The sequence below is a fragment of the Triticum urartu genome, chromosome 4A (genome assembly GCF_056163025.1).
Source record: "Triticum urartu cultivar PI428250 chromosome 4A, HENAU_Tu73, whole genome shotgun sequence".
Classification (NCBI taxonomy): domain Eukaryota; kingdom Viridiplantae; phylum Streptophyta; class Magnoliopsida; order Poales; family Poaceae; genus Triticum; species Triticum urartu.
In genome coordinates this window covers 329,124,019-329,133,303 of record NC_141876.1, presented here as the reverse complement: position 1 = coordinate 329,133,303, position 9,285 = coordinate 329,124,019, and positions in this window count along the sequence as shown.

The following is a 9,285-nucleotide window of genomic DNA, read 5'->3' as shown; positions in this document are numbered from 1 at the left end:
GGAAGAGGTGTAGTTTTTCTCTATGGCATGGATACCTACCTACAACGTTCGACTATCAGTGTGTGTGGGGGTGAGGGGGAGAGATACCTAGCTATGTATTGAGGGAGATCGATCAGCATCCATCCATATGTGTAGCAGAGGAATAAGGTTGGGAGAAAGACAAAGGTAGAGTGTCGGAGGGTTGGTGGTGGAGTTGCTTCTCACAAATGGTGGGAGAGGCCTTCTAGACAAACGGAGGGTACGAGTGCAATATCAATAAGAGAGGGGATGTCCGCCTATCTATGCATGTTTGTGTGAGAGACATGTCGGGAGATATGCAACAATGATGAGGGGGGACAATATAGTTGTGGTAAGCAGACGTAACTAAATAGGAAGATCAATCATTGTGTGTCCGAGAAAGGGAGAGACATAACTAGGGAGGCAAGTTGCTCAGTGCGTGGGGAAAAAGAATTATAGTCGACCTAGCTATATCTAGGGAGATCGGTATGTATACATGCATGCATGTGTTAGAAGCAAATAAGGTCCAGAGAGACGGACATGGGGAGAGGGGTGTGGCTAGGAGGTGGTGCAAGATGCCTACTATGTCGAGGGGGGAGGAGTGTGCGAGTATGAGATCAATGAAAAGAAGGGCGGGAGTGTGCACCTGCGTGGAACCATATTGGACATAGGGGGCATCGACAGTGAGAAGAGAAGAGGGGAAGTGTGTGTTTGTGGTAGGCACACTTGGCTAGAGAGGTATATCGACCGGTGTGTGCTGGAAAGAAGGATCCGGGGGGCCTACACACACCGTGGGTGAACGGCCTAAAGGGAAATAACGAATGTGCGCGATGGAGGGGACACTGAGGGAGGGTGAGAGGGGGGCAGGCATGTGCATCCACGATAGAAAGTTAGCGCTAGCTAGCTACAAAGAGAAGAGGATCATTAAGGTGTAAAAGATGAACATAGATCATAATTCATTATAAAAAAGTGGATTCCGATATTTGAAGAAGACATCATAATGTAGAAAATTGATTATAATTTGGGATAATGTGTGGCTTTTGCAGCTCAGGGCTAAATGCTTGTCATAATGTAGGGTGCGGGGCACTATATATATTTTGTGTGATAAACACGGTGTACGTATGGAACATGGTTTAGATTATTAATATCTAGTTAGTACATCAAATGTACTATTATTTGGAATCAACATCAAGTGTATTAAAAATTTGAATTCAGGTTCATATAGTACACATAGTTCATATCTATCTCTAAAGTAATCATGTGGTGTGTTGTTAAGGTAATACACAAATGATGGTTTAAGTTGGCAACAATCATGATTGCATATTCTTATTCAAATAGAGAAATGAATTCAAATTTACTTCTAATTGCAGCGGTAGTATAGACATTTGGAATGCACTAAAGTGTTTGTATGAGTAGGTTCCATGCATTATACAGCCAGCGAAAAACTTTAATTGGACATAACATGGATTCATTGCTTTGAATAGCATTTGTAGAGTAAAATGGGACAAGACTCTCTCTTGGTGTGGTGTGAATAGTTTTGTTTTTTCATTTTTTTCATTGAGGGAAGTCCGAATTGATTTGGTACATACAATATTACACGTTAGGCTTGTCCCTAAAATTGAACCGACACCTTATTATATCCCGAAAATTCAGATATCGTGCTCCCAAAACTCGCTACTTCACAACCCGCACCTTGCTATCCCGAAATAACAATGCGCGTGAAAAGTCCCTCCAGCTGCCAAATCCCGACACGCGAAATCCCCCTTCTAACCCTGAGCCGAAAGGGCAGCTAGTTCAAATCGGTGGGGGCACTTTTGTAACACACCCTACATTTTGGACAAGCACATCCCTAAGTCATGGTTCCCCCTCCCATCGCCTCCTTTTCGCCATTCGAAATCCCAAGCCGCCATAACCTCTCTGCTCCAGCCGCGAAACCCCACCCTCCTCCGTACACCACCTCACCGCTGCCCAACCGGAGCCTCTTCCCCGACGACATCGTCCACCGCAATAGCTTGACATCCCTCATCCACCTCCCCGGATGAGGATCCATCGTCCATCTCGTCGTCCCGCTGGTTCGGCCGCCCCGTCCTCCACCTCCAAGGAGCTGCTCCGACGACCGGCTCGTTTATCGCGGCTGCACCATCCCCATAGCACCACCTTCACCTACCCTGCTGGAACCGCATCATCCTCACCGACTCCTCGGACGAAGCCGAGGCCTACTCGACGCCAGTAAAGAGGTTGTACACTCATCATATCGCACCTTCTCCTTAACTCGACCTCCCAGTGCCGATGGTGTTCCATCCCGCACCCCCATGGTGCGGCTACCTCGAAGCCGGTGCCGCGGGCGACATCTCCATGGCGGCTCTCCCCAAGTGCAAGGCCCCTTCGGTGGCAGCATCCATACCAGCGGGATCTACTGCTCCTGCCCCGGCTCTCACTCGCTCCCACTGCTGCTCTTCTCTCCCCGCTGCTCGTGTTGCTGCTCTGCTCTTGCTGTCACTCGCGCTACTGATGCTGGTACACGGGCTGCTGCTGCTACATGAGTTGCTGCTCTGGCTCTAGTTCGCGCTGCTCCTCCAGGCGCTGCTGCTCGGGCTACTATCTCCTACTGTTTTCCTATGGCACTCTACTATTCAATTATTCATGCATTTTGTTGAAAGGAATGGAGCAAAACATCCACCTGGACCTACTTTTCAAAATCCTATGCATGAAAACAAGACCAAGTGCATTAGTGGCAGAATAACATTCTAACTGTACACGCTTTCATATGGTTTCACTTTAATTTGGCCATGTTTCTTTCCATTCCTCTGCTCTTCCAATTCCTGTGAACAAAACACCCAAGTTGACAGAAATCCTGTGTTTACAAATGCTTTGTTTCCCATGTGCATTCCTATCCTATTTCGGTATATTCCCTATCCCTGCATTTTTAGAATCCTGCAAGCCAAAGGAGCCCTTACAGAATTACTTCAGTTACAGGTAGCTGTCGAAGAAAACTTTGTGTGGTTTGTCCTGCTCCTGCCGTGATGTCGTCCACCTCACCAGAGCTGCTCCATTAACAGAGGCATCCACCAAACCAAACATCATGACTCATGACCATCTTTTGCCGCCTCAGATCTCCTTCCCTACTGCCGGCACCCACTGCATCTGCATCACCATCATCGACTCAGCAGATGAACCTGAGGAGTACACGGGTCCACAAGAGAGGTTGCACTCTTTTTTTATACTTATGTTATGCATTGCTTAATATTACCTGCTACTTTATCGTCCTTTTCACCTCATAGACTCCAAGTTAGGTCCAAATTAATGTTCAAACTTGAGTTTTAAAATTACTTGTCAGGCACATATCGAGGCAGCTATGAATAGTATCCTGCCTATTATCTGGTTCACCTATGGTATGCCTATGTTGTTCATCTTGGGTGGGAAACAAATAGTAAAGTAGTCATCATCTGTCTTTTTATTAAATTAAAGCTATCATCAGCCTACTATCATTATTTTTGGATCCATCCACTGGTTGTTACCATCACTCTAGATTTCTGCATGCTCTCCTTATATAATCTCACTATACTTTTTTTGTATGCATGTCAGATATTGTACAAAGTCATGCTGAACATGTAGTGAAAAAGAGAAGAGTTTTATGCGGCAATACAATGTCATGCAGACATCGCTCCATGGTGGGTTCAATGGAAACCCCCCCTCCAGATTGTAATCTAGAGGAAGATATTTGTTCTGAGGTAGATTCAGACGCAACTGACCACTCCTATTTACCCCCCCCCCCCAAGGTGTTTGCTCTAACTTGGCATGATGATGTTGGTCATATCATGCATATGTTGCCTTGTAGTGCCTACTTTCGACATCATATATGTCATCTGCATAGTTTAGACATGTTCTGTAATGCCACCTGTTTAGTTTCTATATCATATATGGGAATTATCCAGACTCATCTCTTTTATCCAGCCATAATATATGTGAAATATGCAATGCCATCCTGTTTAACCAGGCATCATATATTTGAATGATATCTTGCCCATCCTTTTCTTAATTACTTTTCCATTTGTCGACAATGTTTGTACATTAAACTACTCTTCATGTGAATCAGCCATTTGAGTGGGTAATGGAAAAAATCTGGAGTGAAAACAAAGTCTTCAAAGTAGACAGTGCTACCTTTTGAAGCAGGTCTCTTGCTGGGTCCCGATAGCTCCTCATAGATGGATTCAGAGACAGATGACCAGTCCTATTCCCCCACCAAACTATATGCTCTAACTTGGCACAGTTATACTACTCATATCATGCATATGGTGTCTTGCAGTGCATAGTTTAGACATCATATACACAATATTCAACACCATGTTCTTAGTTTAGACATCATATATGTGAATGCCCTCTGCTTACCTTATAAATCACATATGTGAATTAAATCATGCGATCTTGATTACTTAGATAACATGTATGTGAATTATGTCATGCGAACCTGTTTACTAAAGACATCATAAAATTATCTCATGCCATCCTGTTTAGTTAGTCATCATATCTTTGAATTATGTCATGCTATGCTATCCAGTTTAGATAGACATCATATATGTGAAATTATGTCATGTTATCCATTTTAGTTAAACAATATACATGTCAACTATTTCATACCCTCTTTTTTCCACACTATCTATTGCATCTGTGTCTCATGCAATTTCCGTACATTCAACTATGTTTCTAGTTTATCAGCCATTTGAATTGGAGTGGGTGATGGTAGTATCTAGCGGAGTAAAAACACGGTCTTCCAATAAAACAGTGCTACCTCTTGGTGGAGATATCACCCCGGTTGTACATGCACGAGAACCAGCCCTACCACACGTACCCCAGACTCTCGCAGATTGTACCCCTACTACGATGGATAGAGAACCAGCTTCACCCAATCTACCCCAACCCCAGCAGATAGTAACCCAGTTCCTGTTGACACAGCACCATCTCCACCATAGAGCTCCCAAACAAGAGCAGTTAGTAAGGCAGCTCCAGTGCCAAAAGCGCTAGTACTACCACGGTGAACCCCAAATCCACCAGTTAGTACACCTATTCCTGTGGAGGAAGCACAACCATCCATTCGTAGTGTAGCATCTATCGCATTTGATGTTGTTAAATCCTATGTGCGTATCTTCCCATCATGGAAATTTTTACTAAAGATGAAGGAAAATGTCAGTTGCAGGTGTTTGTCCAGGAGTTATGTGTAAGTAATGTTATTCATGGCAATTACTTTGCTTTGTCCCATACATTCTACCTCCATGATGGTTATAATACGACAAATTTTCCCATTTTTCTCTATAGAGAAGGACCAATTTGGAAACTCGGGAAGAGGTAACCTGTGCTAATACCTCTGCTATCTTCAAGAATGCTTGGTGGCAGTATCGGAATTACCCGAAGAAAACGTACATCACTGGCAAAGAAACTCATCAAATTCCCTTACGTTCTCCTGAGACACATTTACTAGATGATGACTGGGAACGCCTTGTTCTGTACTGTTGCCGAACCAAGAATTTGGTAAGTTCTATGAGCTCATTTATTATTTTTAAGTACTATATGAATGCGTCTTACTGTACTCTGTTCATGTAGAAAAAGTGCTTAAACCTGAAGCACAACTGTTCTCATCCTTTCTCCGACGAAAACTTTAGGGTCTCTTTATAGTTCTTTGTGTGGATTGAGTATTATGAATATGAATTTGCTTTGGTGTTATTCTTGTACAAACTCTAGGATAGATCGAACGGAAACAATAGCTTTGTGTTATTTTAGCACGAACTCTTGAATAGATCGAATGGAAAGAATAGCTTTGAGGTAGTCTCATACCCTACAAACACATTCTATCTTTTGTTCTCCGCTAATAGGAACTCGAGTGTGATTCTTCGTTACACTTTGAGGGATAATCATATGATCCAACTATGTTAGCACTGTTGGGAGATTGCACTAGTGAAAGTACGGACCCTAGGCCTTGTTTTTAAGCATTGCAATACCGTTTTTGTGCCCGTTTACTATTTGCTACCTTGCTGTTTTTATTTATTCAGATTATAAAAATATATTTATACCATCCATATTACACTTTTATCACCATCTCTTTGCCGAACTAGTGCACATATACAATTTGCCATTGTATTGGGTGTGTTGGGGACACAAGAGGTTTCTTGTATTTGGTTGTAGGGTCATTTGAGAGAGACCATCTTCATCCTACACCTCTCACGGATTGATAAACCTTAGGTCATCCACTTGAGGGAAAATTTCTACTGTCCTACAAAACTCTGCATTTGGAGGCCCAACACGTGTCTACAAGAGTAAAGTTGCGTAGTAGACATCAAGCAAATTTCTGGCGCCCTTGCCGGGGAGGTGAGTGCGTGAAGGTATATCTTTAGATCTTGCAATTGAATCTTTTAGTTTCTTGTTTATCACTAGTTTGGTATATAAAATAAAACTACAAAAATGGAATTTAGGTTGCATCATATTATTGATCATCTTTATAATATCTTTCTTGAAAATGATGGTTCGGAAAATTGTGCTCAATTGTTAGAAGAAGAAGTCAATAAAATGCTTGGCACAAGATATTTGAATGATGAGCATGATTGCAATGTTGTTAGTATGAATTCATTGAATATCCAAAATGCTAATAATGATTGCACAAGTCATGAAAAAATGTTTCTTATGAGCATGTCACTTTTTGCGGAGTGAATTGGGAGTGCCTTTGCACACCAAAAAGGGAAGATAGATTTTGTAAGAAGCATAAATATTTATAAACGAAAAAGTTGCAAGAGAGGCTATATGATTGTGCTGAAAGATTTAATTTTTTTCGCCATCCTTGTGAACTTTCCACTGAATATGGTCATTTAAATATCCAATGAAAATTCTTTCATGATCAAATAGTGTCCAAATTTTTTGATAACTTGATTACCCTTGAGCATCATAAAGAGCTTAGTCTTCTTTTGGGGTATGAAGAAATGAAACGTATAACTAAGGGTATTCCAAAATTTAATCTCAAGAGATTTCTTGATTTTGATCTAGAGGAAATATATATGTTTTGTGCGGTAAATTGCATTGAGAATCCTTATATTGCCAAAGATATAAAGTCAAGAAAACAAATAGAATATGAAGAGAGTACTAATGAAAGTGGGAATATTTCCCAATACCCTCCTAGTGTTTATTATGATGAATCAGGTAACGATGAGGAGCTTCCTATCCAATCAATATCTTAAACAAGAAGATTGAAATAATTAATTAAACCCACACATGGTGTGGTGAATAAGAAGAAAAGAAGAAAGAATAGAGGTAAAAAGGGATCTCTCCCAAATAAAGTTGCTTCGAATAAAATATGTTGATGGAAGATGATGATATTAATGATGATTTTGTTATGCCTATTGCTTGTTGTGATGATTATGATTGGGAAGACAATGATATCAATTAAGATCTTGAAAATATTTTTTAGCACTTGCTTGGAATAATATGATAATAATGTTTGCTATACTATTGGTGCCATTCATGCTATTGATAAAAATGATTGTGATGATATGCAAAACCACAAGTTTGGGGATGCTATGTTTGATGAGTATGATATGTTTGAAGTTTTATTTGCTCGAAATAATTCTTGTCCTAAGCTTGGGGATGTTTTAGTTAATGAATATGATCCTTTGATTCATTCTACTTTCGATAAGAAAATTTATTATGATGATAGCATACCTCCTATTTATGATGATTACATTGATGAAAGTGGGTTTGGAAGAGTGTCAACTCTAGGTAGTAGTGATCCCACTATTTTGGAGGGTGTTGAATCTTATTGCAATACTGATGAAAGTGGATTTGGAGAGGTCATGACTTCATTTAGTGATACGTCCACTATTTTGGAAGAGGTTTCAATTGATTATGACAATGAAGTTGCTATCTATGATGATTATAATGATGACATCTATGCCATAAAGAGTGATAAATCTTCTATGATGTCCATCATGAAAAGAGTGTTGTATGTGATGGTTGTATTGTTGAATTCATTCATGATGCCTCTGAAAATTATTATGAGAAAAGAACTTATGCCCTTAGATATCTCAATAATATCAAGTTTCTTCTCTATGTGTTGATTGTTTTGAAGTTGCACTTGTTTTGCATTCCTATGCTAGTTGATTCTTGTTCACATAAGTTGTTTGCTCACAAAATACCTATGCATTGGAAGTTGGTTAGACCTAAATGTGCTAATCATATGCTTCATGATGCTCTCTTCATATTTCAATTCTTATCTTTTATGCGAGCATCATTGAAATCATCATGCCTAGCTTAAAAGGCATAAAAGAAAAGCGCTTGTTGGGAGACAACCCAACACTTTTACCTACTTCTTTTGTGTGTTCACATGATTAGGCTACTGTATTAATCATGTTTTATTGCTTTTGTTTCAAAAAAGTGCCAAGTAAGACCTTTGGGATGGCTTACGGTGATAGTTGATTTGATCTTGCTGAAAAACAAAAACTTTTGCGCTCAGGAAAACAATTCTCATTTTTAACAGATGCGGGATAAAATGCTGCTTGTTTTTGCAGAAGATTAATAGAAAAAAAATCAGGTTTACCTAATTTTTCATAATTTTTGGAGTAGCAGAAGTATGGTTTGAGTACATATTACTACCGACTGTTCTGTTTTTGACAGATTCTGTTTTCAATGCATAGTTTGCTTGTTTTCTAGTTTCCATGGCTTATATTGCTCAATATAAATTGTGGAAATGATGTGCTACAGTAGGAATTGTGTGATAACAATTATGAATCTTTTCTTTGATAGTACCAAAAGTGGAATGGTTTGCTCTTTATCATACTAACCTATTTCACAAAGTTCTGTTAAGTTTTGTGTGATTGAAGTTTTCAAGTTTTGGGTGAGATGTCGATATGAGGAGAATAAGGAGTGACAAGACGCTAAGATTGGGGATGCCCAAGGCACCCCAAGTTAATATCCAAGGAATATCCAAGCAAATAAGCATGGGGATGCCCCGGAAGGCATCCCCTCTTTCGTCTCCAACATTATCGGTAACCTCACTTAGAGCTATGTTTTCATTCGTCACATGATATGAGTTTTACTTGGAGCGTCAATTTATTGTGTTAGAATTTGATTGATGCTATTTATAATAATGTTTTGCATCTTTTATTTCAATAAAAGTGGCAATAATATCCTTTGCCATGCTTATTTTGCAGGTATACATGTTGCTGTTTGAAAACAGAAAGTTTACCGCTGTTGCAAAAATTCCTTAGAAAATTCAGAATGTGATAAAATTCTGAAACTTTTTGCAAAATG